Source organism: Equus quagga, chromosome 14, assembly GCF_021613505.1.
Source record: "Equus quagga isolate Etosha38 chromosome 14, UCLA_HA_Equagga_1.0, whole genome shotgun sequence".
In the NCBI taxonomy this organism is placed as follows: Eukaryota; Metazoa; Chordata; class Mammalia; order Perissodactyla; family Equidae; genus Equus; species Equus quagga.
In genome coordinates, this window is record NC_060280.1 from 39,146,232 (window position 1) to 39,152,759 (window position 6,528).

Consider the following 6,528-nt stretch of genomic DNA (forward strand, 5'->3'; position numbering starts at 1 on the left):
AATCATTCAGGGAGCATATGACAGATCTCTTGAGTCCCAACCTGAGAGATTCTAATTCAGTATTTTTTTAAAGCTCCCCCAGATGATTCTAATGCACAGATTAAGTTTATCTTAGCCAAGCCCAGCACGACTTTCCACAGTCATTTGAAACTCTCTTGCTGTTGCTAACTAGTGCCTCCCAAACTCATGTCCAAGGCTACTTGGTGGGAGTGGTGGAGAACTAATAGCTCTGCTGTTTGTTGGGTCACCTCTGAGGCTGGGATTTAGCATGGTTTCCATCCCAGGTCCCAGACTGGGGCCTGATTCAGCTTCCTGCCAGACTCCTCTCCGTCTATGGCCTTGCTCTCTAGTCTTCTGGGCCACAACCAAGAAAAGGACATCCATGAGACACAGCTGCAAACAGACTGGGATTTGATTTGATAGGGCTGGTCCCACATAAGACTGGAGTCTCTCTATTCTTCCTGCTGCGGCCCCTCACTGACTGATGCCTCTGTCTCTTTCCTTCTGGTGGCCTTGTGAGGCTTGGGACTAGCTCCTGCCAGCCTGCTTCCCTGGCAGAGGCTTTCCAGGTAGTTAGGCTGCTTTCTGCATGCACATTCTAGGAGCTCAGTTAATATTTGTTAAATGTATAAATGTTTGTCCCCTGGAAAGAGCTTCCACCTTTCTGTCTCTCTTCTACTTCCCTTCATAATATCTCAAGTTGAACCTGCTCATTTTAGCATCCCACTGAAATGCGTGCACCACTGTGGTTTCCTATGCTATAAAATCAGTGTCAGACTAAGAGTTCTTGAAACACAGAAACCTTTCCTTATTTTTTGAATCTTGATGTTGAATACACTGGCTGGTAGTAGGTATTCAATGAAATGTTGAATGAACGAAAAATGAGCTAAGAAATCTTTGCTCAAATGAATGTATGATGAGTCTTAGACAATATGAACTGGTCCACCCCACCCCCCTGTGTATGTGACTAGAGCAATGAAGTCATGCTTGAACACCACAAGGCCTACTTCTTTATGTAAAGTTGTCCTGGGGAAAGAAAGGGCAGATTTTTACCTTACTGGCCTTGATATTTTTAGCCCCTAGCACATACAAGAGCCTGGCCCCTTGTAGTTTCTTTGGCAGTATTTTTCAAGGTAATTAGAACTAATTTCTAACTCCAGGGTCCATGTTTATAACCATGGTGAAATACAACATAGTTTATGTGTCTGAAGTAAATACCTGACAATGTGCAGTCCACTAACTCCTCAGATGAATGTCCAATCATATCTACCCCCAGACAACCACTAAATGTCAGCTCTATGAGAGCCAGGGGCCTCATCTTCCTCACTCCTTGATTTATCTCTAGAGCCTAGAAAAAAGCTTACACAACGAATAAATAATAGTTGAAAAATAATGCATATTTAAAGTAGGCAAAAAATCCTTTTGTGAATGAGGTAGGAACATGTTCACATATACATACTGGGTGTTCAGATTCTTGAGTTGGGCTGGTGGGTATTTATTTCACTCCAGCTCAAGACCTCTGACCTAGCAAAGCTCCTATATGTATGAGGTTATATAGGCCAGTGTTTCTCAAAGTGTCGTTCCTGGACTAGCAGCTTCAGCATTGCCCGGGAACTTGTCTAGGGTGCCAGACTTAGCAAATAAAATACAGGATACCAAATTAAATTTGAATTTCAGATGATAATGCAATACTTGGGACAAAGTTAAAAATTATTCACCATTTATCTGAAATTCATAGTTAAGATATACAGGGCATTCTGTATTTTATTTGGCAACCCTAACTTGTTACCCTAGACCTACTGAATCAGAAATTCAGATAAGGCCCAGCCATCAGTGTTTTAACATGCCGTACAGGTGCTTCTGACAAGCCTTAAAGTTTGAAAACCACTGTCTTAGGCAATGTCTTGTTTGCCCGAAGCAGGGGTTGGCCAAGTCTAACCAGCTGTCTGTTCTTGTTAATAAAACTTTTGGAACACAGCCATACCTGTTCTTTTACTTGTTTTATTCTTTTGTTTATTTACTTATTAAGTTCCCTCCCCTCTTGGAGCTTATATTCTAGTTGTGGAGATTGTGTTAATTATGTCCTCAGCTACAAGTAACAATAGAGCCATCTAAAATTGGTGTAAGCAATAAAGGAATATATTATTTCACATAACCAGAAGTAGAGAGGAAGGGTAGGCTCCAGAGCTAGTTGGTTCCACAGTTCTTGCTGTTACAAAGTCATGACAGGACAGAGACGTTATGGCCCGGAAAGCCTAAAATATTGGCTATCTGGCCTTTTACAGAAAACGATTGCTTAACCCTGACCTAAATGGAACTTCCTCTGATAGAAGCATGTTCTATCGGGTGCTAATAGGTGCTGGAAGCTCGGACAGGACAACACTGAGGTTCTGAAAATGGGAAAGTCCCTTCTCCTGAGCTGCCCCTAGGCATTGCTGTTGTCTTTGACTCCAAGTGGGAAAGACAGAGGGGAAGGCAGCAAAGGAGAGGCTGAAGAGCCCAAGGAGAGTCCCTAGAGCCCAGAACACCTGGTTGTGTGCACCCCCTGCTGGAGAGTTGGCAGAATTCAGTGACAAAGGACTCATCAACAGATGTGTAGAGATCTATTGTATGCTAGATACTGGGGAGCAAAGATAGAGTCCTATTCTTGAAGGGCTCACAGAGTAGTCAGGCTCTCTAATTATATCATTATACTGTCTAGTCACTTGTCAACTGCTGACGTACTAAATAAATGATTAATATAATATACTTTCATTCATTCAGTAATAACTATTAAATGCCTACTAGGGGGTAGATGCTGGGCTAGACACCGGACACACAGTGTTAAACAAAACAGACATGTTCCCTGCTCTCTTGATGTTCTAGTGAGCATTGTGTTAATTATAACATCAGCTGTAAGTAACAACAAAACCAATTAAAATTGGCTTAAGCAATAGAGAAATAAGTTATCTTGCGTAACCATAAGTACAGAAATAGGATAGGCTCCGGGGTTGGTTGGTTCAACAGCACGAGACATTAATAAAGACTCAAGTCATTTTCATCTCTTTGCTCTGCCTTCTTGATTGTGCTGGTTTTTTTCTCAGGTGGTTCTCTTTGACGTTTCAAGATGGTTGCTACAACTCCAAGTGTCACTTTCAGATAGGTCAATATACAGAGGGAGAAAGTGATCATCTCTTCATGTGACTTTCTTAAGACCAAGAAACATTTCCCAGAAGCCCCCAGCAGACTTCTCAGGTTTCATCGACCAGAATTGGGTTATGGGACTGATCCTAAACTAATCACTGCAAAGGGGCTGGAAATTTGTTGGTTAAATTAAGCAGGGTCTTCCTCTGGGGCTCCTGAGTCTCATGGGGGAGCAGTAAATTCCTGAACAAAATTGGGGTTCTATTAACAAGGAAGAAGGAGGGAAATGGACGTTGGATAACTATCAGTATTTCTTATAGGAAGGGAAATTAATAAATAAAAAATAATCACAGATTATAAAGGAACTACATAGAAATTATCTTTTGCTGCATAACAAAACATCTCAAATCTATTCAACTCATGATTCTATTTGGGTTGAGCACAGCTGAGTGATTAGGTTCACTCGTGTCTGGTCAGCTGCAAGTCAGCTAGGTAGTTCTGCTCCTGGGGTTTGACTGGTTGTTGGCTGAAGCAGTGGGGCCAGGTGTCTTTCATTGTCCAGCAAGTTATCCTTGGCTTGTTCTTGTGGTAGATTGACAAAGTTCCAAGAACGAGAGCAGACACTTGAAATATTTTTGAGGTCTAGGCTTGGAACTGGTACAACATCACCTCTGCTGCATTCTTTTTGTCAAATCAAGTAAAAATGCCAGGAGGATGAAGAAAGACTCCATCTCTTGATGGGAGATGCTGCAAAATCAAATTGCAAGGGCATGGACACAGGGAGAGGAAGAATTTGTGATATTTTTGTAATCTACCACAGGTGATAAGGTAGAGTAATGGGGGAAGCCACTTGGATCTCCGTTCAAGAGGGAACTATCATGTGGAAAGTTTCAAATCACCAATATGTCTTTTTTGGAGCTGAAATTTTTGTACCAGTATGATATTGATTTCTTGACAGAGTTTGTTTTAGGGATCAAAAGTTCAGAGGCTGTGATGCTACGATTTAAAACAACGTTAAAGAGACAGAGACTCATGGACTATTCACTGCAGGGAATTTTAGAGATTATCTAGTTCAGTTCCTTCATTTTTTTTCACTTTTATAAAATTAGACTTTATTATTAATATAGGCACAGAATTTAAAAAGTCAAACACAAACATGGTAAAAAAGCTTTTAAGCAAAAAACAGCAGTTTTCTGCTCATACTCTATTCCCCCAAAACAAACACTTTTAACATTCTTAGCCGTTTCTTCTTTTATTTACTTTATAATTCTAAGTAATATGCAACTGCTGTTCTCTTTTAATTCCTTCATTAGTTTTGAAACATATTGACTATGTTAGAAGAGGATTTTAGCTATTCACACTTCTCTTCCTGTTCCCCCATCTTCTTAATGTAGTTAAATAACAATTTGTATTTAACCCACATTTGGAGGTTTTTTTTTTAAAGATTTTATTTTTCCTTTTACTCCCCAAAGCCCCCCGGTACACAGCTGTATATTTTCAGTTGCGGGTCCCTGTAGTTGTGGCATGTGGGATACCACCTCAGCATGGCTTGATGAGCGGTGCCATGTCCGTGCCTGGGATCCGAACTGGCGAAACCCTGGGCTGCCGAAATGGAGCGTGCGAACTTAACCACTCAGCCATGGGGCCAGCCCCTGGAGTTTTTATTAAGATAGTTGTAGTAGGCTGAATAATGCCATCCAAAAATAGTCAGGTCCAAATCCTTGGGACCTGTGAATGTTACTTTATAGGGCAAATGAGACTTTGTAGATATGAAGGTAAGAATCTTGAGATGGGGAGATTATTCTGAAATATCCTGGTGGACCTTAAATGTAATCACAAATATCCTTATAAAAGGGAGGCAGGGTGATATTTGACATGGAGAAGAAGGCAATTTGAGGACTGAAGCAAGATGCTACACTGTTGACTTTGAAGATGGAAGAAGGGGCCATAAGCCAAGGAATGCAGCTGCAGAATCTGGAAAGGCAAGAAAACAGATTCTCCCTTAGAGCCTCTGGAAGGAGTGTGGCCCTGCTGAAATCTTGTTTGTGGCCAGGTGAAACTGACTTCAGACTTCTGACCTCTAGAACAGTAAAAGAATGTGTATTGTTTTAAGCCTCCAAACTTGTGGCATTTTGTTACAGCAGCCATAGGAAATAAACATATTCATGTAAATATTCTTTGGTGCTAAGTCACTTTAGTGTACAATTTTGTTTGTACTTGCCTAAATAATAGCCTCTTTTTCAGTTTTAGTTTGAATATCTGACTTAAGCTAAGTCTTCATCCATCTACCAGCTCCATAAAACACTTCCCTGTATAATTTTTCATGTTGTCCAACATGTCAAATAATTTATTTCACTTTTTTTCCCCTGGATAAAAAATCCTCTGAAGGATTCCTGGATTGGTTGCTGCATATGCCCTGGGACTTTTTTTTGCCATCACCTTTGAATTCCTCTTTGCCACCCTCCTTAGTTGAATCTCCTGTACTCTGATCTCATGTCTTCCTCTTTATCAGCTTTGCCCCTTGTTTGGAGGAGCGCGTCCAGTAACTTCCTGAGAAAAGGGTACACGGGAGGCAATTTTTTTGAAACTTTGCTGGCCTGAAAATATCTTTATTCTATCCTTCACTTGATTGGAACTTTGGCTGGTTATTGAATTCGAGATAGGAAATAATTTACGCTCAGAATTTTGAAGACATTTTTCCTTTGCCTTCTAGCTTTCACGGTTGCTATACAAAGGTCAATTCACTTGGAGCCTAATCATTGTACGTAACTTTCTCTTTCTTTTAGCTTTATGGAATCTCTATTTAGTCCCAGTATTCTGAAATTTCATGAGGATGAAACTTAGTGTGGATCTTTATGTTCCTGGGCAGTCAATGAGCCTCTTCTTTCTGGAGACTCATGTCCTTCAGTTCTGGGATTTTTAAAAAGTAGTATTTCTTTGATAATTTACTCCCCAGTTTTTTCTTTATTCTCTCAGGAGTCCCCACGAGATCAAATATTGAACCTCCTGTATTGATCTTCTAATTTTATCATTTCTCTCATGATTTCTGTTTGTTTCTTTTTGCTCTTTTCTCTAGGAGACTTCCTTGACCTTATCTTACAACCCTTCTGAAAACTAAAAACTGTCTTTGAAGTCCTCATATTTTTAAGTTCCATGGGTTCTTTCTTGTTCTCTGATTTTCCTCTTTTATAGAATTCTATTTTTGTTTCAGTGATGCAGTCTGTTTCTCTCTAGATAATATCCATAGGGTTGTAGTAAGTATTTTCTGCTTCTTTTATAGTTTTGTTTCTATTGAGGCCCCTCCCCCAACATACACACACACTATTCGTTTGCCCTGGTCTTTCTCTTTCATGATGGCAGTTTTCCTCAGCGTCTGGGGATCTCAGTGGCATGTTCCATTTATAA